This window comes from Wyeomyia smithii, chromosome 1 (genome assembly GCF_029784165.1).
Source record: "Wyeomyia smithii strain HCP4-BCI-WySm-NY-G18 chromosome 1, ASM2978416v1, whole genome shotgun sequence".
Classification (NCBI taxonomy): Eukaryota; Metazoa; Arthropoda; class Insecta; order Diptera; family Culicidae; genus Wyeomyia; species Wyeomyia smithii.
Window position 1 is genome coordinate 165,315,540 of NC_073694.1, and position 27,105 is coordinate 165,342,644.

Here is a 27,105-nt window from a genome sequence, read left to right on the forward strand (position 1 = left end):
GTATAGATGAAGAAGTACAAAAATGAACATCTTTTATTTATAATTTATCTTTAAATTACCGAATAAGTATATTTTGAGGATCAACTGGCTTCTAAAGTTTCACACGGTTTTCTAATTTTTGATATCAGCTGAAAAAGTGCAATTTTCGTAGCGTTTCGTAGTAACCGGAACGCCGGACCTCTCGAAGCTTCCCGGTACGACTTTCCCTTGCGCACCTCAGTCACAGCCCGTTTAAAATTGTTTGCCGTATATTTATACTTGTTTTCTTCAATTATATGCTGAAAACAAGAAGAAAGTTCAACAATATATGCATGATACACACGCTGTACGGATTTCGATCAAGCAAATAACAAGAATCAAAATCCGTACGGCACAGTTTTTGTTGAATAAATACAACTTACACTATTTATTAGACAATATACAGCTCGAAAATAACAAAGACTTACCTTTTCCATCAATTTTAAAAAGATTCACAGGGTAAAACACTTATATCCCACTTGAAAATCGTTTTAAACTGAAGAACGTTTCCTTAGTAAATTCTCTAACGATACAACGAAATGACAACTGAAACCGATACACGATTGATTTTTCATTTTTAATATTTTTATTTCATGGCCTACTGGCGCATAGTTTAATTTAACAGAAGGTCAACAACTCAACGGATATGTACATGTAACTATCATATGAATTTTCACTTTTATAATGCTTAAAACTGAAGAAAAACATTAAGGTGTATGGATTTCGATACTGTACGGGTTTCGATCCAGCACGGTATTTTTGCATTAAGCCAAGCTTTTGAATAATTGAATAAATAACGTAATAATTTTCTTCAGAATGTTGAAAAAAATGACTGTTTATTTTCAGAAATGTATTGAAATAATTTGATTGTTGTTGAAGGTGCTTCATGATGTTTAATGAAATAAAAACTTAGAATTTTACGAGCGCTGGATTGAAAAAAAACCTAAATTAATCCACCTAGCGGTCAGACCCAGCCTTTCTCATTCAAACTTATTATTTGTAAAAATAGATTTACATGAACGCTTCAATCCAATAAATGTATATTCACTCTTAAGGTTCTGAAAAATTGATGTTGTAATCTATATATATAAAAATGCAAGCCGGTCTGTCTGTCTGTCTGATCCATATAGGCTCGAAAACTACCGAACCGATCGGCGTGAAAATTTGTATGTAGGGGTTTTTGGTGCCGATAAAGGTTCCTATGATAGTTTGTGACCCCTCCTTCTTCTGGAAGGGAGGGGTCCCATACAAATGAAACACAAATTTCTGCCCATCTCGAAAACTAATCAACTAAATGGAACCAAATTTGGCAGGTATATGTTTTGAGCAGTGATGGCATGAACTCGTGCAAAGTTGAACTGAGTAACACTTTTCCAGATTTGAATCAAACTTGAATCTGCTTCCTCTTGATAGTTTAAGTTTTTTTGCACCGCACACTCTGATTGATTGAGTTTAAATGCGTGCAATGCATGCAGTGCACGATGTATCCAGCGATGCAGGTGATGATGTAACGCGATGAGTTTTGTTTTTAGATCGAATTCATGCTTTCAAAGGACAATGCAACAAACTGTTGCAGCAGACGCGGCGCGAATTTCATCGCAATTCGATTTTTATGCAATTGTTGTTATGCAGTATTCAAACTCAAATCTAACTCAAGTGTAATGTACTGTTAGTAGGGTTTACGTGCTAACCGAAAATAAATAAATGTGCAAGCAAGTTTTAAAACTCACTTGGATACGAGTGCAAAGTCGCACTGCCTACTCTGAGAACTAACCAACTGAATGGAACCAAATTTGGCAGGTGGATATTTTTAGAGGTAACAAATATGTGCATAATGGTTTGACACCCCTTCGTTTCTATGAGGGAGAGGTCCCATACAAATGAAACACAATTTTCGCACAGCTCAAGAACCAATCAAGAAAATACAACCAAATTTGGTATGAGAATTTTTTTAGAGGTAACAGATATGCCCATAATGGTTCGACGCCCCTCCCTCTTCTGGAGCACATGTTTCTGCACAAATTTCTGCACATCTCGCGAACTGATCAACTAAATGGAACCATGTTTGGTGATTGAAAGTTTTCAGTGGTAACAAATATGTTCCATGATTGACCTCAGGTCACATTTTGGATATTAAGATGGCAACATACGGTTTCTGGAAAACAGCCAAAAATGGCCGATTTCCACCCAATATAATAATATTCGGATCTAGAATGATACACAGGAGCTCAAATCGACCACAGATACCATTTTGAATTCTAAGATGGCGACTTCCGGTTTCTGAAAAACAGCTTAAAATGACCAAATACCACCCAATATGAGTATCTCCGGAGCCAAAATGTTGCAAGAAGCTTAAAATTGACTTCAGACACCATTATGAATTGTAGGATGGCAACTTCTGATTTCTGTAAAACAGCCAAAAATGGTCGATTTCCGCCTAACATGAGTATCTACGGAACTAGAATGATACACAGCAGCTGAAATCGACCACAGACCCCATTTTGGATTCTAGGTTGGCGACTTCCGGTTCCTGGGAAACAGCCGAAAATCATCGAATAACACCCAATATGGGTGTTTCTCTAATCAGAATGACGCTCAGAGGCCAGAAATTATCTTAAATACCGTGGAATGGGGTGAAATTGATCAGTAAGGTGAAATTGATCACCTGAAAATGTGATAAAAAATACTAATCAAAAGCTATTGCTCTTACAACACTAGGCAATGTTAACGTGTCTTTAAACGCAACTTTTGCATGATTCACATACCTGTCAAAGTTAACCCTTGCATGCCCGGTGCAATTTTTCATATTTTCGGAAATTTCTTCTTACTCAGTCAAAACTCAATCAAATTCGATCAAACAAGTTTCCATATAACAAAAAAAATTTTTTGAATTTAGTTAAAGTAATCTTAGTTGAGGGTTAATTACCTTAAATTTGGAGAAGTGAGTAAAGTTTGATAAAAGCTCAAAAATGTAATTTTCAACAATCATCATTCCATACCATTAAAGAAATACTTATGAATTCGCAGGAAATCACAAAGATTTTAATTTCAGAGATAGTTTCTGAGCTTTTGCAACAAACCGAATTGGAATCGGTCTAACGACGATTAAATAAGAGCAATTTTAGCAACAAGCAGCTCGTGAACCAAAATAAACAAATTTTAACCTGAAATATCGTTATTTTCGTTGCCAAACTAGCTGTAAATGATATTTTTCATCACAGAAATCATAATTTATCTTTAGCATATCGAAAAAAAGCACATTGTCAAAAGAATGTATGGATTTCAATGGTGATCAATTTCACCCCAATTTTCCTCATAGTACCTTATAGAATTATCGAATTTATTTCATGACAATAGACAATAGAAAATACACCAATAGCCATAGAGATTTACTGGAGCACATACCAGTACTTGTTTTGAAATTATACTATTTCGGGAATAATGCACATGAAGCTAGTTAATTGGAAATTGTTATAAAAATTGATCAATTTCACCCCGTTCCATGGTACCATTTTGAAATCCAAGACAGCGACTTCCGGTTTGTGAAAAACAGCCTAAAATAACCAATCAGGCACCATTTTGAACTGCTTAATGGCAACTTCTAGGAAACAGTCGAAAATGACCGAATAATACTCAATATGGATATCGAGATGATGCATAGGAACCAAACATAGACCCTGGACACTATTTTGAATTTAAAGACGTCCACTTTTAGTTTCTGGAGAACTACCAAAAAAAGCAAATACCTCCCAATATGGGTATTTCCGGTGTCAGATTGATGCCAGAAAATCTGCTGAAAATGACCGAATACCACCCAATATAAATATATTCAGAATTAAGGCGATGTACAGAAGCCAAAAGTCGAGGATGTTGTCATTTCGATAAAACCAATCATTTCAAACGATTTGTTAGTTGACTTTGATCATATCCTATGGCCGATTCTCCGTGCATTTGCAGACTTTAAACACATCGCAAGGAATCAACGAGGTCACAAATATCGATCGAGGCAGGTATCGTTTTGAATAGTCTTTCAATTTCTTTTCTTTCCATAACTTTTGAGCCACATATCAAATTGTTATGAAATTTGTTATTTGTAAGCTTGAAAGATGACTCATTCGTATGACACTAGTTATGTTCAAATAAGTCATGTAATCTTTGAGATAATAGACTTTCGTTGTTTTATTAACAATTTAATAACGATTACTTAAGTTCAATTATCATCAAATGAAATGGGAACCAAATTTTGAAACCACGTGCTCAATCATAATTCACCAGTTAACCCTTAACTAGCCCGCTCATCTGATGATATTGATCAAATCGATTGTGTAGTTTCTGAGATAATGAAGTTTCGTGATTTTCACATTTCGGTACATTACAGACGAAGTTACAGTCCGATTACAGGTGTTATGAGGCATCTAGACTTATTAATTGACACTAATTTTGTGAAAATCGGGTCGGCCATCTCTGAGAAAAGTGAGTGAGTTCAAGTAGTCTTCGGTACCCGTGGTTCAAGGGGTTGGATGTAGGTCGGGATTTCATTTGCGTGATGTCCCGGCTTATGTCCAATCACTATAGATTTGACGCGCATCTCCGTCGTGTTGGGCTCGGGGAGAGTGGTATCTGTGCCTGTGGTGAAGGTTATCACGACATAGAGCACGTTGTTTGGTTTTTTTTTTTTTTTTATTAAGGGGGGATTTGTTAGTAGCTTAAGTATTTATGATAAATATTAGTAAATAATGAGTATGTGTGTCCAATCACAAATGGTGATTTCTCAACACTGTTAGAAATTTGAAATTTTAATTGTTAGGATTTGTTTGCTTTCGCAATAAGGACTTATCATTCGTAGGGATTTAAACCTACTTGTCAGAAAAGGGGGAGTAAACTTACAACTAACTTAATTGCTAACTTATTGGCTATAAAGAGAGCTTATCGTAGCAATTGAGGATTGCAACGATTTTTGTCGAAAATTGTTAATAATTTTATTTGACATAGCTTCTAATGGTTCAACACCAGTAAGTCTATGTAATTCGAGTGTACCAAACCAAGGAGGACGCTTCAAAATCATTTTCAGAATTTTATTCTGAATCCTTTGGAGCGTTTTCTTCCTTGTTGAACAGCAACTTGACCAGATCGGTACAGCATAAAGCATTGCTGGTCTAAAAATTTGTTTGTAAATCAAAAGTTTGTTCTTTAAACAAAGTTTAGAATTCCTGTTAATGAGAGGATATAAACATCTCGTATATTTGATGCACTTGGCTTGTATACTCTCAATGTGCTCTTTGAAAATAAGTTTTTTATCATAAATTAGTCCCAAGTACTTAACCTTGTCGGACCAACTTAAAATAACCCCATTCATCTTGACAACGTGATTATTGTTTGGCTTGAGGAAAGACGCCCTAGGCTTATGCGGAAAAATTATCATTTGAGTTTTAGAAGCATTGGGAGAGATTTTCCACTTTTGCAAGTAGGAAGAAAAAATATCTAAACTTTTCTGCAATCGACTGCATATGACACGAAGGCTTTTTCCTTTTACGGAAATGCTTGTGTCATCGCAGAACAATGACTTTGTGCATCCTGGAGGCAAATCAGGAAGATCTGAAGTGAATATGTTGTACAGGACTGGCCCCAAGACTGAACCTTGAGGTACACCTGCTCTGACAGGAAATCTATCAGATTTTGAATTCTGATAGACAACCTGCAGAGTTCGATCAGTAAGATAATTTTTTAAAATTTTGATAAGGAAAATCGGAAAATTAAAAGTTTGCAATTTCGCAATCAAACCTTTATGCCAAACACTGTCGAATGCTTTTTCTATGTCTAAAAGAGCAGCTCCAGTGGAATAACCTTCAGATTTGTTAGCTCGTATCATATTAGTAACTCTGAGCAATTGATGAGTAGTGGAATGCCCATGGCGAAATCCAAACTGTTCATTTGCAAAAATTGAATTTTCGTTGATGTGTGACATCATTCTGTTAAGAATAATTCTCTCAAACAGTTTACTTATTGAAGAAAGCAAACTGATTGGTCGGTAACTTGAAACTTCAGCTGGATTCTTATCCGGCTTTAAAATTGGAGTAATTTTTGCATTTTTCCATAATTTGGGAAAATATGCAATTTTGAAGCAGCAATTGAAAATTTTCACTAAAAATTCCATTGTGCTCTCAGGGAGATGTTTGATTAGTATATTAAAGATTCCATCGTCACCAGGTGCTTTCATATTTTTGAAATTTTTAATAATTGATTTAATCTCATTCAAGTTAGTTTCAATTATTTCTGCAGGTAAAAAATTCTGGGAAGAAATTAAATCAAATTGACGTGTGACTTCATTTTCAATTGGACTCAAAAAATTCAAATTTGAGTTATGAACACTCTCAAACTGCTGAGCAAGTCTTTGAGCCTTTTGTTCATTGGATACAAGAAAACGTTCACCATCTTTTAAAACTGGAATAGGCTTTGAAGGTTTCTTAAGAATCTTCGACAGCTTCCAAAATGGTTTTGAATATGGTTTCAATTTTTCAACTTTAGTCTCAAAATTTTGATTTCTCAGAAGAGTAAATCTATGTTTAATCTCTTTCTGTAAATCTTTATAAATAGTTTTAAAAACAGGGTCACGAGAACGTTGATATTGACGTCTGCGGACATTTTTCAAACGAATTAGAAGTTGAAGATTTTCGTCAATTATTGATGAATCAAATTTCACTTGAGCCTTTGGAACAGAATAATTCCTGGCATCAACAATTGCACATTTTAATGCTTCCAAAGCGGAATCAATATTCACTTCGTTTTGCAAATCAAGCTCATTATTGAAATTTCTCTCAATATGAGTTTTGTATCTTTCCCAATTAGCCTTGTTATAATTAAAAACAGAGCTCATAGGGTTTAAAACTGATTCATGTGATAAAGAAAAAGTTATTGGAAGATGGTCAGAATCAAAGTCAGCATGTGTGATCAAATCACTACACACATGACTTTGATCTGTTAGCACCAAATCAATTGTTGAAGGGTTTCTTACAGAAGAAAAGCATGTAGGACTATTCGGAGACAAAATAGAATAGTATCCTGAAGAACAATCATTGAATAAAATTTTTCCATTGGAATTACTTTGAGAATTATTCCATGAACGATGTTTAGCGTTAAAATCGCCGATTATGAAAAATTTCGAACGATTTCTGGTGAGTTTTTGTAAATCACCTTTAAAATAATTTTTGAGCTCGCGTGTGCATTGAAATGGTAAATATGCTGCGGCAATAAATAAAATCCCAAGTTCAGTTTGAACTTCAATTCCCAAAGTTTCAATAACTTTCGTCTCAAGATGGGGAAGAGCACGATGTTTGATTCGGCGATGAATAACAATTGCAACTCCACCGCCGGAACCCTGAATCCTATCATATCTATGAACCACGTAATTGGGATCATATTTTAATTTTATGTTAGGTTTCAAAAATGTTTCAGTAATAATTGCAATATGCACATTATTTACTGTTAAAAAATTAAAAAGCTCATTCTCATTGGCCTTCAATGAGCGAGCATTCCAATTTAATATTTTAATTGTTTTATTTAAAATCATTGCTAAATTTTAAATTAGAAACAATTTTAATAGTAAAATTTGTGCCTATTTGAATGGCTTCAAACATTGATTTTGCCTGCAACATGGCGTTCATAAGATCGAACATTGCCTGTTGCAAAAAAGAAAGTTTACCTGCCGTAATAGGCCCCAGGCAGTTGACATTAGAAAAAATATTTTCGGTAGCAATATTAGCTGGAGTGATAGGTGTACAATTATTTTCTAGCGTGTTTTGCTTACCCATATTAACGGTCATTTTCGAACTACCAACACTAGGCGGTATAATGTTCGAACTACCTGTAACCTGTGCATAAGTTAAACGGGTATGCAAAGGAGTAGGTAAACTATGCGTTACTGGTACGCTTGGAGAATTTTGTTTTGAAGTTGGTTTTAATTGTGAAATTGAATTTTGTTTACCTTGCCTTGCCTTAACAATTGCTAACCGGACTGGGCATTGATAAAAATTTGACATATGGTTGCCGTTACAATTCGCACAGCGAAAATTTTTACTCTCTTTCACAGGACATGTGTCCTTTTTGTGAGAAGAGTCTCCACAATTAAGACATTTTTGGTCCATGTTACAGAATTTGGAACCATGGCCATAACGTTGGCAAGTACGGCATTGGGTGATATGCTTTTCACCTCCGCCATACTTCCTATAAATTTCCCACTTTACACGCACATTATACAAAGCATGTGCTTTTTCAAAAAATTTTAAGTTGTTAACCTCATTACGGTTAAAATGAATTAAATAATTAACAAGGGAAATTCCAGTTCTCTGATTGTTTTCGCCTCGTGATTTTTGTTTCATTAGAATTACTTGGGTAGGGGCTATGCCAAGTAATTCTGTTAAAGTAAGTTTGATCTCATCAACGGTTTGATCGTTGGTGAGACCTTTCAAGACAACCTTGAACGGCTTGGCGTTCTTGGTGTCATATGTAAAAAATTTGTACATCTTGTCAGTTAAATACTGGACAAGACGATCACGACCCTTTACTGAGTCGGCTAATAAGCGGCATTCACATCTACGGCCAATTTGATAGGTAACTTTAACGTCAGAAACAAACGTTGAAAGTTCCTTTTTGAATATATTAAATTCAGAAGAAATAGTTACCACAATAGGTGGAACTTTCTCCTTTTTTAAAGATTTTATATTTTGTATAGTTTCATTTTTAACAACTTCCATTTCACCAGCTTCTTGCTCAGGCAAAATATCAAAAGGATTGTCACTACAGACACTCGAAGTGTCAGAAAGAGATGCCTCTCTTTTCCTCCCCGCAGCGATGCGAGGTTTCTTTTTCCGTCCAGCCATTTCAGGTGATACGAAAAAAGTTAAAACAAATGTTAAATTCAAAAGTAGGTAGTCTTGAGAAAGACTGATGGGAAATAACTTTCAGGTAGTCTTTAAAAGACACACTGATAAAACACAAACTTTGAAGCTATAGGCAGTCAAAGACCAGTCCACAAGCAACCGAAAAAACGTCTGACCTGTAGGACAGTTCAAGACGCACTCGCACGTTGTTTGGTCATGCCCTGTACACCGTGACGCCAGGTCTAGATTAATAGCTTCCCTGCAGGCCGAAGGTAGGCAGCCGGCTGTTCCTGTTCGTGATGTCTTGGCGAGCCGTGACCTATCCTACATGTCCCTTATATACGTTTTCCTGAAATCCATCCACGCCCCAGTTTAGTCCTATCCCCTTCCGCCTACATCCAATCAAACGACAAGAACACGTTAAGACCCCGGATCCGGAAACAGCAATCAGACCCGTACGATACTCTCAAGGCCCGATGGAAACAACCCAATATGCCAGTCCGTAATATCTTGGCCCAGCAGCGGAACAAATTTAATATGCTGCTTACCTATGGCAATGAAAACCATCAAACAGCAAACCTGTGCTTTTAATGCAAAATATTCTAGCTTTAAGTTAGATTTAGTTTCAGCTCGTAGTCGACAGCGAGGATAAAAAATTTGCTTTTAGTTATTAAGATACTTTAGAAAGTAAGCTACCAGATATAATTGGCGCCGTTAAACATTGAATTGTATTTGTGCCGTGTCAAATAAACTATAGATGAAGAAAAAAAAAAGTAGTCTTCGGAATATATTCCTTTTCATAGCTGGATTTCACATTTTTAAACATAACAGGCAAAGAAATAGTCCGATTGCAAAACAAATCAATAGGGTCTTATGGGGCAACTGGACCTTTCATTTGCAATTAATTTCATGAAAATCGGTCCAGCCATCCCTGAGAAAAGTGAGTGAGAATCAAAATCTGCACATACACACACACACACACACACACATACACACACACATACAGAAAATGCTCAGCTCGTCGAGTGATATATGCCATTCGGCCCTTTGGTGCACTTTTAAACAAATCAGAGCTAAAACATATCTTGGGTATGTGTTTTTAGCAGCAGTTAGATATTTCAGTTTTTGCAATAAAACAGTCAATAAAACTCAAGGCGGCGGTACCGTGCTGGATCGAAATCCGTACACCTAAGCACATGATAATCTTCGACGGTCAATATAAAATCAAGAAATCACATATTGCTTTAAACTGACATATTTACTTATAGGTCTACTTATATTTTATCACTATTTTCCAGCAAAATGATTGAAATCACTCCGAAACTTGAAAAAATCATGTTTAAATAGAACATGTTTTGAATCGAAATCCGTACACAGTTTTTTGTCTGAATCAAAACCCGTACACTTTTGAATCGAAATCCGCACACACGCGATATAGACTGGATCAAAGTCCATACAACAATAAATCAAACTCCGTATAGATGAAGAAGTACAAAAATGAACATCTTTTATTTATAATTTATCTTTAAATTACCGAATAAGTATATTTTGAGGATCAACTGGCTTCTAAAGTTTCACACGGTTTTCTAATTTTTGATATCAGCTGAAATAGTGCAATTTTCGTAGCGTTTCGTAGTAACCGGAACGCCGGAACCTCTCGAAGCTTCCCGGTACGACTTTCCCTTGCGCACCTCAGTCACAGCTCGTTTAAAATTGTTTGCCGTAAATTTATACTTGTTTTCTTCCATTATATGCTGAAAACAAGAAGAAAGTTCAACAATATATGCATGATACACACGCTGTACGGATTTTGATTCGAGCAAATAAAAAGAATCAAAATCCGTACGGCAGAGTTTTTGTTGAATATATACAACTTACACTATTTATTAGACAATATACAGCTCGAAAATAACAAAGACTTACCTTTTCCATCAATTTTAAAAAGATTCACAGAGTAAAACACTTATATCCCACTTGAAAATCGTTTTTATCTGAAGAACGTTTCCTTAGTAAATTCTCTAACGATACAACGAAATGGCAACTGAAACCGATACACGATTGATTTTTCATTTTTTATAATTTAATTTCATGGCCTACTGGCGCATAGTTTAATTTATCAGAAGGCCAACAACTCAACGGATATGTACATGTAACTATCATATAAATTTTCACTTTTATAATGCTTAAAACTGAAGAAAAACATCAAGGTGTACGGATTTCGATACTGTACGGGTTTCGATCCAGCACGGTACGAAGTTTGCCGGGTCAGCTAGTAGGAATATAAAAATTATATGCAGCAACTCAATGGATTCCGATGAAGAACAAAACGAAGACTCCTCTACTACAAACAAATCCAAAAAATCGCTTGAAATTCTTCTATTTACTCGCCTTCAAACAAAATCGCACGCTTGAAGCCTTGGGGCTAATAGCGGTCTCGATCAACTAGATTAAGTTGAGAGAATTCGTTATCGATACTGTTTTTGGCACATTTTGCATGTGTAGGATAAGTTCAACGATACACCGTGCCCCAGTGCTGGGTCGAGAAAATTTCTAGCTCGAAAAGATCCTCGACTCGATCGGGAATCAAACCCGATATCACAACCGTGTGGGAGAGCTAGCCGACCGACATCGCTAACCACAGAGCCACGGGGACCACCCATTTACTCGTCTTCACCGACTATAATCGGTGTGCAGTAGCCATGAACGTCAACACTTGGATCTTTCAGACCATTTTCTATGATCGCTTTTCTTTGATCATTCAAAGAAAAACCGCGCCGCTGATTCTAAGATGAATCAAATTTGATTGATGTGTGAAGTGGCTTGAAAAATGTGTATCCAATGCTATTATAAACTTGTTTTATCCAATTTTGCGTAAGCTATATTGCATCTTAATAATCGAATAATTAACTGTATTTAACAGTTTCCAAACGACATCCCTCTCGACGAATGGGTTTGTTTCCAAGTGAACAGGACGTCGTTTTGGACCTAAGTTGTTTTCGACCAGAATTAAAATAATTTTACGTGCACAAAATTTTCCTTGGTCCGAAGCTAAGCCCTGTGCTCTTTTCTGACTCGCCCAGACAAACTGTTTGTTGTGGTTTCATGTTTGCCATAGGCGGTTGGTGGAACATATTTATGTCATTTCTATTTCTCCAAAGGACATGAGAATCACAATAGTCTACTACCACTCTCATTGTCTGATCAAGTTCAACGACGTATTGCCTATGGATCAAAAATCAAAATGACAGTTTTGACTGCACAATACCTATGACCTACCCCAGTGTCGACATATTGACTCTATTTATTACGAAACAAATAACGCATGGACAACATTTGATCCCGTATGCTCGATCTACGGTGCTAAAACTTGCCATGATCCAAAGCTCGGCTAGTACCTAAGGCTCATTTATATAGCCGGTGCTACCATTGTTATATCGGTCCAAACCTCGATCCGGTTACCCAGCCGGCAGCTGTCTTCTCACCTCTCGTGCGCCAAATGTAGGTATACCATGTTTTAAACACTGTCCGAGCGAAATCGAAATCAAAGTAAGCCTGGGAACGAAATTTGCTAGTCTATGTGGTAACACCACACTGTGATTGGTATTTTGTTCTGTCGTTCTTGTTAAAAAAATGATTTGGTTGTGATTATTATCGTACACAGTTGGGGTGTCAAATGGGTTCGTTTTAATTTTCGGTCGTAAAAAGGTAGCCCTGGGGGTACAATCACTTTATATATTAATAACTTGTACTTGAGACTTCGCTAGCGATGAAGGTAATTATACGGAATGTCAATATTTTCCGCCGATTTTCTTATGATTAACTGTGGCAGATTGCCAGTCAATTCTCGGCTTACTTGTATATTGAAAATGCTAGTGTACTTGAAGACATATTGGAAACACATTTAGTTTCATGACTACCTTAACATAGTCGAATGGAAAAATGTGCTCAAGAGAGAAAAATCGGTTAGAAGTGTGACTATTTGAGAAAAATAAAATAAAAGGTTTATTGTTGATCACTGACCCAACGTAACACAAAGCGGGTTACAAAAGTCAAATACAAGTGGCCGTTTTTCTAGGTTAGTTGGAGGTTGCTTCTTGTATTGACGCGGGTCAGCGAATGAATTCCATTTCATTGAACATGTTCAAGCTGTAGGCGATGTGAAAGCGCAGCAAGGATTCAATAACAACTTCGATGATGACCTGTGTTTGGTGATAAAGTTAATTATTAAAACGGGGGTTTCGAAAACGTGCCAAAAAGACAACTTTTGCTCGGAAAGCAATCGACAGATTTTTGTGACATAAACTTTGATGCGAACGGCGATCGTGACGTAATGCACTGTAAAAAAGAATAAATTGAATGATAGTACAGGGGGTAGGCAAAATGATTGAGACAGGCAAAATTTTGTCAATTTTCAAACGGTCAGAACTTCACGAAAAATGAATCAATTTTGACGAAACAGGTTTCATTTTACTGGAAAACTATCCTACTTTTCAAATATTATGTGATGACTTGAGGCGGCCAATGGACACCGGAAATGTTCCGGATTTTAGAAGTGTGTGTCAAAATATTCATTTTTGCAACGCTTAGAACTTATTCTGACAGCTAGTTTCTTGTAGATTTCTATGTTGCCAATAAACTAGAATTCATTCCGAGTTCATTGATACCCAAAGATTGAAAATCCGTCAAGGGACCATCGAGATGTAACCATTTTTGTGGAAGAAGGATTTTCGGAAATAATAAACACCACTCTGTACAAGTAGTATGCCATAAAAACCACTTCTGAAAAGAGAAATGGATGTGTTTGGATTTCGGATATGCAGAAGAGCAATTTCGAATTACTGTTACTGTATTACTGTACGTACTAATAAATACGGAGTAGGGCCAACATTAGCTGAGAGGACCGCTTGAATCCTCCTAGGGATCGATTCGTACAGTCTTCGAATTTCCTCCAACGGTATGTTATCCCTTTCATGAATTCTCGCATAACTTAGCAAACCGTAGCTTTCGACACTCCAACCAATTTACAGGTCTCGGCAATCGTAGCACCTGCTCCACGAGCACCGACTATGCGGCCAGGTTGAAATTCCGTTAGCACGAATGACATTGCTAAACATTCTTTAAAAGTAAACAATGATGCAATGATTCCCTTTTTATTGAAATATTTAAATATGAGTAGAAATTTGTGAAATCGCTTGTGTCACTTGTACAAGTAAACATCCATGGTATTACAGTTAACTCTTCCTTACTCGATTTCAAAGGGACAGGGATCATCGAGCTAGCGAGGGTATAGAGTTATAGAGGAAAATTTTAGAAAAAAATACGAGTACAGTGGCTCAAACACTCTACATATTCATCGAGTTAAGGAGATTATCGAGACACATAACATCAAGTAAAGGAGAGTTGAGGGTATACTGATTATTGGAAATCCGCTTACCATACCAAGCTTAGTCAGATACCAATTCCTTGAATTCCGAAGATGGAAAGTGACGACGTTGCATCACGAACTTACCGAACAAAAATTACGATTGTGACGTCGCAACTACCACCCAGTCGGATGCCTCGTACACTGTATATATGAAACTACACTACCTCTCATTATGTTTGCTGCTCTTACCAGTACATTAACAATATTTAGGGCCTCAGATACTGCATAAAGCTACTAACTGGCAGCAATGGAATGCATATGAATGCACCCGACAGGAAAATAAACCTGCCAAAAACAACGCTTATAATTAAATAATTCGTATCTCGATGGTTCCTTGACGGATTTCCAACCTTTGAGTATCAATGAACTCGGAATGAATTCTAGTTTATTGGCAACATAGAAATCTACAAGAAACTAGCTGTCAGAAAAAGTTCTAAGCGTTGCAAAAATGAACATTTTGACACACACTTCTAAAATCCGGAACATTTCCGGTATCCATTGCCCTCATCATGTCATCACATAATATTTGGAAAGTAGGATAGTTTTCCAGTAAAATGAGACCCGTTTTGTCAAAATTGAATAATTTTTCGTGAAGCTCTGATCGATTGAATTTTGACAAAAGTTTGCCTGTCTCAATCATTTTGTCTACCCCCTGTATATTTTTGTAACACTACGCAGTTGTATGCCGTGCAATTAAGGCACTAAATCAGCGAAAAGTGGGGAATTAACTAGTGACCCACTTTCATCCGATCGGGCAGTGCATCAACATACCACTGGATTAAGATTGTGTTGAGGGTTGTCAAAAAATTTTAATTGTTTTTTTGACGTAGAACTACGTTTTTCTTTACCCTACCACATAGGGATGCAAATAGGAAAACTATTACCGAAAAGGGGACGAAATATGTCCCTTTTTAAATGCTTATAAATCGGTTTGTTTTCAACCGATTTCCTTCATTTTTACAGCAATTGTTTGGAAAATTATACACGCATCCCAAAGGTAGAAAATTTTTGATTGATTATGCAAACTATTGTACTATTGATAATTGTCAAGCCTTGTTTAAACGAAAATTACGTCCTCTGATTGGTCGTTATATGGTTGCTTCCCAAGCACGGTCGACAGAATCATATACCTTGCAATTGAAAACATGCTATTTGGCCTGTTTCAGCCGAAGCCGCTCATAATAGTTCCGGACAGCGACAAGTTGTCAACAGCAGTCGTCCTTCCTTAGCAGCAGCACTAGCCCTGTGGTTGGTCACCACGTCTCAGGAGCAGCGCGGTTCTTCTCAGCGTGCCTCGCCAGACTGCCATTATTCCCCCACTGTTGGGGCAGCATAAAGATCGTCATCACTAAATCTAATTTCAGTGCGTCTCGAACTGTCCTACAGATCAGACGTTTTTTCGGTTGCTTGTGGACTGGTCTTTGACTGCCTATAGCTTCAAAGTTTGTATTTTGTCAGTGTGTCTTTTAAAGACTACCTGAAAGTTATTTCCCATCAGTCTTTCTCAAGACTACCTACTTTTGAATTTAACATTTGTTTTAACTTTTTTCGTATCACCTGAAATGGCTGGACGGAAAAAGAAACCTCGCATCGCTGCGGGGAGGAAAAGAGAGGCATCCCTTTCTGACACTTCGAGTGTCTGTAGTGACAATCCTTTTGATATTTTGCCTGAGCAAGAAGCTGGTGAAATGGAAGTTACCAATAATGAAACTATACAAAATATAAAATCTTTAAAAAAGGAGAAAGTTCCACCTATTGTGGTAACTATTTCTTCTGAATTTAATATATTCAAAAAGGAACTTTCAACGTTTGTTTCTGACGTTAAAGTTACCTATCAAATTGGCTGTAGAGGTGAATGCCGCTTATTAGCCGACTCATTAAAGGGTCGTGATCGTCTTGTTCAGTATTTAACTGACAAGATGTACAAATTTTTTACATATGACACCAAGAACGCCAAGCCGTTCAAGGTCGTATTGAAAGGTCTCACCAACGATCAAACCGTTGATGAGATCAAACTTACTTTAACAGAATTACTTGGTATAGCCCCTACCCAAGTAATTCTAATGAAACAAAAATCACGAGGCGAAAATAGTCAGAGAACTGGAATTTCCCTTGTTAATTATTTAATTCATTTTAACCGCAATGAGGTTAACAACTTAAATTTTTTTGAAAAAGCACATGCTTTGTGCAATGTGCGTGTAAAGTGGGAAATTTATAGGAAGTATGGCGGAGGTGAAAAGCATATCACCCAATGCCGTACTTGCCAACGTTATGGCCATGGTTCCAAATTCTGTAACATGGACCAAAAATGTCTCAATTGTGGAGACTCTTCTCACAAAAAGGACACATGTCCTGTGAAAGAGAGTAAAAATTTTCGCTGTGCGAATTGTAACGGCAACCATATGTCAAATTTTTATCAATGCCCAGTCCGTTTAGCAATTGTTAAGGCAAGGCAAGGTAAACAAAATTCAATTACTCAATTAAAACCAACTTCAAAACAAAATTCTCCAAGCGTACCAGTGACGCATAGTTTACCTACTCCTTTGCATACCCGTTTAACTTATGCACAGGTTACAGGTAGTTCGAACATTATACCGCCTAGTGTTGGTAGTTCGAAAATGACCGTTAATATGGGTAGGCAAAACACGCTAGAAAATAATTGTACACCTATTACTCCAGCTAATATTGCTGCCGAAAATATTTTTTCTAATGTCAACTGCCTGGGGCCTATTACGGCAGGTAAACTTTCTTTTTTGCAACAGGCAATGTTCGATCTTATGAACGCCATGTTGCAGGCAAAATCAATGTTTGAAGCCATTCAAATAGGCACAGATTTTACTATTAAAATTGTTTCTAATTTAAAATTTAGCAATGATTTTAAATAAAACAATTAAAATATTAAATTGGAATGCTCGCTCATTGAAGGCCAATGAGAATGAGCTTTTTAATTTTTTAACAGTAAATAATGTGCATATTGCAATTATTACTGAAACATTTTTGAAACCTAACATAAAAATAAAATATGATCCCAATTACGTGGTTCATAGATATGATAGGATTCAGGGTTCCGGCGGTGGAGTTGCAATTGTTATTCATCGCCGAATCAAACATCGTGCTCTTCCCCATCTTGAGACGAAAGTTATTGAAACTTTGGGAATTGAAGTTCAAACTGAACTTGGGATTTTATTTTTTGCCACAGCATATTTACCATTTCAATGTACACGCGAGCACAAAAATTATTTTAAAGGTGATTTACAAAAACTCACCAGAAATCGTTCGAAATTTTTCATAATCGGCGATTTTAACGCTAAACATCGTTCATGGAATAATTCTCAAAGTAATTCCAATGGCAAAATTTTATTCAATGATTGTTTTTCAGGATACTATTCTATTTTGTCTCCGAATAGTCCTACATGCTTTTCTTCTGTAAGAAACCCTTCAACAATTGATTTGGTGCCAACAGATCAAAGTCATGTATGTAGTGATTTGATCACACATGCTGACTTTGATTCTGACCATCTTCCAATAACTTTTTCTTTATCACATGAATCAGTTTTAAACCCTATGAGCTCTGTTTTTAATTATAACAAGGCGAATTGGGAAAGATACAAAACTCATATTGAGAGAAATTTCAATAATGAGCTTGATTTGCAAAACGAAGTGAATATTGATTCTGCTTTGGAAGCATTAAAATGTGCAATTGTTGATGCCAGGAATTATTCTGTTCCAAAGGCTCAAGTGAAATTTGATTCATCAATAATTGACGAAAATCTTCAACTTCTAATTCGTTTGAAAAATGTCCGCAGACGTCAATATCAACGTTCTCGTGACCCTGTTTTTAAAACTATTTATAAAGATTTACAGAAAGAGATTAAACATAGATTTACTCTTCTGAGAAATCAAAATTTTGAGACACTTTTGATTTCTTTTGATGCAAATGGACAGTTTGGATTTCGCCATGGGCATTCCACAACTCATCAATTGCTCAGAGTTACTAATATGATACGAGCTAACAAATCTGAAGGTTATTCCACTGGAGCTGCTCTTTTAGACATAGAAAAAGCATTCGACAGTGTTTGGCATAAAGGTTTGATTGCGAAATTGCAAACTTTTAATTTTCCAATATTCCTAATCAAAATTTTAAAAAATTATCTTACTGATCGAACTCTGCAGGTTGTCTATCAGAATTCAAAATCTGATAGATTTCCTGTCAGAGCAGGTGTACCTTAAGGTTCAGTCTTGGGTCCAGTCCTGTACAACATATTCACTTCAGATCTTCCTGATTTGCCTCCAGGATGCACAAAGTCATTGTTCTGCGATAACACAAGCATTTCCGTAAAAGGAAAAAGTCTTCGTGTCATATGCAGTCGATTGCAGAAAAGTTTAGATATTTTTTCTTCCTACTTGCAAAACTGGAAAATCTCTCCCAATGCTTCTAAAACTCAAATGATAATTTTTCCGCATAAGCCTAGGGCTTCTTTCCTCAAGCCGAAGCCGAACAATAATCACGTTGTCAAGATGAATGGGGTTATTTTAAGTTGGTCCGACAAGGTTAAGTACTTGGGACTAATTTATGATAAAAAACTTATTTTCAAAGAGCACATTGAGAGTATACAAGCCAAGTGCATCAAATATACGAGATGTTTATATCCTCTCACTAACAGGAATTCTAAACTTTGTTTAAAGAACAAACTTTTGATTTACAAACAAATTTTTAGACCAGCAATGCTTAATGCTGTACCGATCTGGTCAAGTTGCTGTTCAACAAGGAAGAAAACGCTCCAAAGGATTCAGAATAAAATTCTGAAAATGATTTTGAAGCGTCCTCCTTGGTTTGGTACACTCGAATTACATAGACTTACTGGTGTTGAACCATTAGAAGCTATGTCAAATAAAATTATTAACAATTTTCGACAAAAATCGTTGCAATCCTCAATTGCTACGATAAGCTCTCTTTATAGCCAGTAAGTTATCAATTAAGTTAGTTGTAAGTTCACTTCCCCTTTTCTGACAAGTAGGTTTAAATCCCTACGAATGATAAGTCCTAATTGCGAAAGCAAACAAATCCTAACAATTAAAATTACAAATTTCTAACAGTGTTGAGAAGTCACCATTTGTGATTGGACACACATACTCATTATTTACTAATATTTATCATAAATACTTAAGCTACTAACAAATCCCCCCTTAAAAAAAAACCAAATCTAATTTTGAACAGCAAAATGCCTTTTTTCAAGGCAAATAAACAAGTCATTGAAAATTAATAATTTTTGACAACGTAAGCAAGCATTGCGGATTCTAGCAGTTACATCTGTCGCGGCCGTCTAATTTACAGAAGGTGAAATAGCTTCCACAGTGCATGTTGTCCGTGTATCTTAACTCCCCCACTGTTGGGGCAGCACAAAGGTTGCGATCAGCAACCGATTTTGAACAGCAAAATGCCTTTTTTTCAAGGCAAATAAACAAGTAATTGAAGAGTGAAAATTACCTAGCATCAACACAAGCAAACATTCTTCGCGGGATCCTACCTAGCAATCAAATTCTGTTGTAGTTTATTTAGTTAATACCCCTACTGTTGGGACAGCACAAAGGCTGCGATCAACATAACCGATTTTGAATAACAAACTGCCGTGTTAGAACGCATTCACAAAGGCAGTTAATTCGAATATGCAGAGCTAATATGAAGTCGATTCAATCAATCAGCATGAACAGAATTTCGTCGTCTCCCAGCTGCCAAGTTGCAACATGATGCAACACGCAACAACGAGCAAACGAAATCGCTTGATGTTACAAACCGCAATAAAATACGGGTTAAAACCGTTGCGTGTGTGAGAGCACAATCGGTGTTTATTCGCTGGAAACAAATATCGAATGCGAATTGTGGAATAATTCGTCTAAAGAATATTAGAGAATTAGACAGCTGAACAGAAGGGCGTGGCCTATTACGTAGCACCCTTCGGCTATAAAAGAGTGTTTCTGGGAAAACTAGCTACATTCATTAGTCGGAAGGTGAGCTGGATGGACCGTCCACAACGTTGACAGCAGTAGAAGCAGATAAAGCACTCAGAAGCAGCGTTGCCAGGTCATTTTTTTAAAAATCTGGAAAAGGAAAAATAAAAATCTGGAAAAAATCTGCCAGTCATTTCGTGGGGTGAAAGGTTAATTTTTCGGATAAAAGTCTTGGGGTACGCAAAATTTGAGGTGACAAAATTGCAAAATTTCGCGCCGAAATTGAAGTGATGACCTTTTTGCGGAACAGAGGAAATAAAATCTGGATCATTCATGAAAAATCTGGATAATTGGACATCAAAGCTGTTTACCTGGATACATGTTCAAAAATCTGGATAATCCAGCTAAATCTGGATACCTGGCAACGCTGCTCAGAAGTAACAGCGGGTTGCGCCTGTGGCTGCCTTCAAATTAAATAAACCACTTGCGCTGTGGTTGGTCTCAGCGTGCCTCGCCAGACTGCCATTATTCCCCCGTGTTAGGGCAGCATGAAGATCGTCATCACCAAATCCAATTTTGAACAGCAAAATGCCTTTTTTCAAGGCAAATAAACAAGTCATTGAAAATTAATAATTGACGTAGAACTACGTTTTGCTTTAGCATACCACACAGGGATGCAAACTGAAAAACTGGGACGAAATTTGTCCCTTTTCAAATGCTTATAGGTCGGTTAATTTTCAACCGATTTTCTTCATTCTTGCAGCATTCGATTGGAAAATTATACACGCATCTGCCCAAATGCAGAAAAATGTTGTTTGAATCCACGAACGATTGCACTATTGAAAATTGTCAAGCCTTGTTGAAATAAAAATAACGTCCTCTGATTGGTCGCTTGCTTGCTGTGTGTGTATGATATGGTATCATGTGTGTATGTGTGTATGATATGGTATGATGTGTGTATGGTATAATGATATGGTATGATGTGTGTGTGTCTATGATATGGTATGATTTGTGTGTGTGTGCTGTGTATGGTTTTTAACTCGGCACGATCTGCTAACTGCTGAATCCGGTTCACGAAATTCACAACCCTTCATTAGTAGACATTATAACTCATTACCCAAGTAAAAATATTGGTTTTATCAAAGTTTTATAGCGCTCAATACAGCCAAAAAAGCGCCATAAAACTTTGATAAAAACAGTTGTATTACTAGGGTAATGAAACACTCAATGCATTTGTTAATAGTGTACGTAGTTCTACGTCATTTATGCGGTCGTATCTTGGATACAACCTTCTACTTTTTTCTCAGCCAATTATCAAGCAAACACGGTCATTGTCACTGACATTGATTAGTTGACTTTTAAGCGCTGTTTCCTCTGCTTCCGTGCCGTGTCTGTTTCGTCTATGCTTCTCTCCGGGATTTTTTAGCATTCACACTGCTCCGTGTTCTTGCTGCAAATTGTTAACGTGTGTATGAAACAACATCCGCACTTCGCGCAAAAAAAACGGAAATATGTCACTATTACAGACACACTTCTAGGCAAGTGGGCATTCTCCAGAAAACACGGCGTCGGCAACGATTTTTTCTCGCTCGGCAGCAATTCGGCTCTGCCCCGGACTCGGTAATCAACCTCAAACGTCAAACGAATGACACACGATACGGACTCGGCACGAAAGTAGTGGGAATAGTGCTTTAATATTTATACCAAAACAAGTGCTTTGATTATTTTCGATAAATTCCAAAAAAAAACGACTTCACAGCACTGTGTCTGTACTGGGCGTCCTTCCTGGAATCCGATGATCAATTCACGAAATGCTCAACTGCTACAACAATTTTGTTAACTCTCCACAATTGTCTCGGTTAACCTGCAGTCAACTTGCTTTATCTGACCAACCGTGGGCAGAACCACCGGTGAGGTAAATCGAGGTGCATAAAATAACGATAAAGACAGGGTCATTTATTTTTAATCAATTTGTTTTTCAACTCGGACCATTCTTCAAGTTCCCAGCCTGCTGTTGTGCAATTTTAAAACAGTGGAAAAGCGTTTCATTGCATTGATTTTAGTTGTTGAAATTAAGTCAACGAACGGACAGGGTGTTGCCGAAGCCGGAAGCGTTCAATTTCGGTTTCATTGTCGCATTCCAATAACCCTATTCTTGTTTAGCTTCCGGCTAGATCAAATCTAGATCGAATGGGTTACGTTTCCACTTAGAAGCTGCCATTCACCGGTCCCATCACACATTTGTAAATCTAAATGGTACAGATCAAGTTACTGTTTAGCGTAATATCGTCTACTTGAGCTCTGTTAGGTATGTGCTCATTAGCACGTAAACAGACAGGCGAAGGCACACCTTTCGCTTAAGTTGGCTATGCATTGATTGGTAGTACAGAACTAGAACAGCCGAAGTCAAACGAACGCTCTAAAAAGAGCATCCCTGGCAGGACCGCACGACACGCGACATTCTGCCGCTGCGGTGGCAGTTTGCGCGCGCCGCGGATGAGTTAAATGCCATGTGTTCGCTTGCGTACGCGGCAGAGAGAGCTGAGCAACAGAAGCAAAAAGCATTAAATACCTAAATACGTCCTGTACCAGAACGGCTCTCGGCTCTTTTTGAGCCCACAGCCATCGCGATGGCAGTGGGTGTTTTGTGTACGATCTCAAAACAATATCGGTCTTGCGGAGCCTGCAGAAAAACATAAGACCCCCGATCAATGTTTCGCAGTTTGCTTTCAGACGCGAACTGGAGCGGTTGCTGGTTTGTTGTTTTTGTTTCTGTCGTTATTGTTTTATGCTGTGTACGCGTGTGTGACGCAAGCGGTGTCTTTCGGTGCGCCGCCGTTGTTTCCAGCAGTTACTGTGGTTCGGTCACTTCTGACGTAACGCAAAGCGTGCAGCAGGATCGGGCTGTAAAATCGATAGAAAAGTTGCCGGTTTTCTAGGTTAGTTGGAGGTTGCTTCTTCTATTGAACTGTGATAAATCGGGCGGTTCAGCAAGTGAATTTAAGTTTAAATTGCACACATGTTTGAGCTGTGGGCGAGGCATAAGTGTCACAAAGATTAAATAACAGCTTCGATGATGAACCACGTTTGGTGATACAGTTCATTATAAATACGAGGATAGTAAAAACGTGACGAATCGGGTGCAATTTTCGCTTGGAAAGCAATCGACGTTTTTTGGCGACATAATCTTTGGGGCGAAAGGCGGTCGTGACATAATCGCACTGCAGCAGAGAATAAATCAAATGGTTGTATATTTTTATAACATTATGCAGTTGTATATCGTGCAACGTACTAAACCGCCAGCGATTAAATGTGAAATTAACTAGTGATGAACTAAGTGCTGTGACCCGGTTTCACTGGAAACCAGCTTGGAACGGTCAGTGGTACACACCACGGGATTAGGATTGTGTTTGCTATTGGGAGTAGGATAAGCGTGAGTCGGTTTAGGTGAAATCACAGGGCTATTTCGTCGGATTGAAGCTGTGAATAATCCGTATTTTTTTCTGTTAGACAAGCAATCCTAGGAAGCTATTTTCAATTTTCCCTTTTCAAGAGAACCATAATTGTTTTTAGGCATTTTTCATAAAACAAATTAGTAATTTATACCATAGAATCTCTATCTTTAAATCAAAGTTGAAAAACTATCATCAGGCCATGAATAGCTTTTCCGACCTTTTCCAGTGTTTCTTCATAAGGAAAATTTCAGTGTATTTTTTTAGGTTTATCTTTTTTCTGCTGAGTATATTTCAATACCTGCGTACTAACATTTTGCTGTCAGAAGGCACTTTTGTGTGGGGTGACAGCGAAAGAGGTTATGTCAAATTTTCGAACTCAGAGTTGAAGCTCGTGAAAACGGATGGTGTGAAAGCAGTTCATGTCGCAATACCTTTAATTCATCGGTCGTTTTGCAAGTAAAAACGAGCGGAAGCGTTGTCTTAGTGTAAGAGCACTTACTTCTTTTCCATTTGCGGCCTTGATTTCTACATTCAATCGATTCAATAATGTACATTATTATTGTTTATTGATTCTATTACTGTCTTTAAGATAGTCGACGCATATAATGCCTTGCGAATATCAAAAAATACTGGTCAGCGCCTTACCGGCTAATTAATACGTTTTTAAACGCTACCGACAACTCTTACCAGGCAAAAGGCACTCTGTCAACTGCCGATTTGAATCACAAGTGTATTGGTGGACCCATGTTTAATCTATCATCACGAATCATTGCAAAAATCCTTGCTATTGCCCGTAGCCAATGCCAAATTCCCCGTTGAAAATATGACATCAATTGTTAAGAAACGCGGCACCCATCGCGCACACAGCTTTTTCATGCTCGAATACACTGGGGTCGCTTTTTACGCGGTTGGTTGTGCCGCAATTTAAAGATTAGATTAGATATATTTATACTAAACTTATTTGATACCGCGTACAAATAATCTTCCGAATCGAGTAAAAATAATCCGCGTTATTGTATAAATATCCCATTTGAAAAAACGCATAAAAACAACCCGCGTAAAAAGCGACCCCAGTGTAATCATGAATGATATGACTAACGCATTCCGTGGAGAAGCCTATCGTTCAATTTCACTTTTTTTGGGGTATTTTCCAGCGTGACTGTCTCATTTGACCACCCTGTGCGGGGTTCTTCATGTTGGGATGCTTTCGTAGTGCCTACTTTATAATAGCCCAGTATTTTTAATTCCGATGCGCTGGGCGGGTTCATGTCCTTGGGTACGAAAGTGATCCCGTTGGCTTCGTACCGCTCCACATAGGAGTAAATCAAGTAAAAACCTGATCAAAAGTCAAAAAAGCAAAAGTTCGTTAACCGTGTTCTGCATAGTCTCATTTTGAAGTGTGATACCTACTGAATCTTTTGACAGCTCACGAGCATCCAGAAGTATTGTTAACCTTTATTACAGCTGGTTGCAGGGTGGCCACCCAACCGGGAAAACCGGGAGAACCGGGAAAAACCGGGAAAAAACCGGGAATTTCACTGAACATTACAAGCCGAGGTGAGATTGTGCCATACAAACTCGAGCGGGGGTTTAGCGTAGTTGGTAACGTCTCCGCCAACCTCGCGGATGACCCGGGTTCGAATCCCACTGCTGACATAGGTGTGGATGGTTGTGGGGTGGTGTGATCCACTCACAACCAACCCAACTGGTCTAGATTCAATTCTAGCCGTCACCGGGAGATTTTATGAGGCGAAAAATCTCTGGGATCACGCCTTCCATCGCATGAGGAAGTAAAGCCGTTGGCACCGGTCCGTTAATCAACGGGTCGTGAGTTAGGGTCTTGGGTGGAGTCGCCTCCCCAGGCGTCGGTGATTGGCACAATAACAGTGGCGGTACTAGACCGACGGAAAATAAGCGAGAAAAAAAAGTCACGGGCTGAATGGTACAATCTCACCCCGGCTGACGGTATATTCAACTCATTTCTTACAGTGCATATATCAGTTTTTGTTTTTATTCATCTTCCTCTTGAAAGCTAACTTGACCATGGTAATGGCTCCCCGAAAGTAGCAGTCAAATAGCCTGAATTTTGTCTAGAGCAAATGGTTCACAACGATAATCCCGCGGGTACTGTAGCTGATAGATGTCGTCAAGAATACTCACAACTATTAAGTATGCATTCGACGAAGACATTGCTGACTTCCTCCCACAGTAGCGAGAAGCGCCTTGATACTTTTTGTAGCGATCTGATAGCTGGTTCAGGCAAGACCCTGCTTAACATAACTATGTGTAGTATGTGTATATTAAGAAGATTTTGATTCTATCGCATGGCAAAACACGTTTGAGCGAGGTTTCTCCGTGAACAAGGAGTGCGTAGTCACGAATCTGGAAGAGGAAAGACTTGTAGCGCAGCACTTGCTATCAGGGCCGGCGGTTAATGTGGGTAGTATGGGTAGTAGTACCCACTCGGAAAATATCCATGTGGGTATTTACCCACACGGAATTATCAGATAAAACCAAAGAAAGATGTAATGTTTTAATGGTATTGAATGGTACTGTAAGTGAAGCCTTACCAAAAGTCCGATTAAGTTTGAATTTTGGATGGAGACTTGTTGACAAATCTTTCGAGCCTTGGCGTTTGCATTGAAAAATGCACAAAAATTGCCGATTTTGCATGGGTTTACCTTTACACGCACTAACAACCCGAACAGTGAAACTTTTCCATTCAGAAGTGTGCGCGTTCAAAGAACGGTATCCCGCCACGTCAAAAACGGATATCGGGGACGTCGGGGATACGCCCGTTTCGACATCTACAATATCTTGGCACTATTGGACAACAATCAAAGCGTCGAAAGACAGTCCGACGACCCTGAGCGATAAGAATCTTCAAAGGATGCTGAAGACCGGTCAAACTGTGAGCATGGATGGCAACGACTGATGGGGCAATTTGTATTTTACTGGATTTCAAAGTCAAAGCGGCTCTTCTTTCGCTCTGGACTGGTCGTAAAAGGTGAAATTTATAGTAGGCCTGCCGGAAGTTGCGTCGTTCATCAAGAAATACCATAAGGGCGAAAACGCGGTGTACTGGCTAGATCTGCCGTCGGCCCACTACCCGGAGCATTCGTTGGAGGCGATGGAGCGTCCCCTAGCTGCGCTCCATCGAGAGTTTCTGGGCAACACTGAAGCGTAAGATCTACTTCAACAATTTTGTCGCGAAAACTGAGGAAAAATTGATAAATCGAACGAAGAGAGAACACAAAAACATGCCTACATGCATGTTTTCGTCCGCCATGTCGATTGTTCTGGTTAACTGCCAAAAGGCCACCCATGAACCTTCTCTGTTTCTTACTACCCACTCGGGCAAATAGTGTGACGCCGACCCTGC

The 27,105-nt window shown here is 38.1% G+C and overlaps 2 protein-coding genes across 2 annotated transcripts in view; one reads left to right on the forward strand and one right to left on the reverse strand.

The window, feature by feature from the left end:
- LOC129719050 (uncharacterized) overlaps positions 1–27,105 on the reverse strand; it is a 219,523-nt gene that overhangs the window by 22,819 nt on the left and 169,599 nt on the right. The window lies entirely within an intron of this gene.
- The window catches only part of LOC129719048 (major royal jelly protein 1-like), a 60,870-nt gene continuing 56,769 nt past the window's right edge, over positions 23,005–27,105 (forward strand). The window contains exon 1 of the mRNA XM_055670405.1: positions 23,005–23,207. The gene's annotated coding sequence lies outside the window, so the exon portion shown is untranslated. The remainder of the gene's footprint in view (positions 23,208–27,105) is intronic.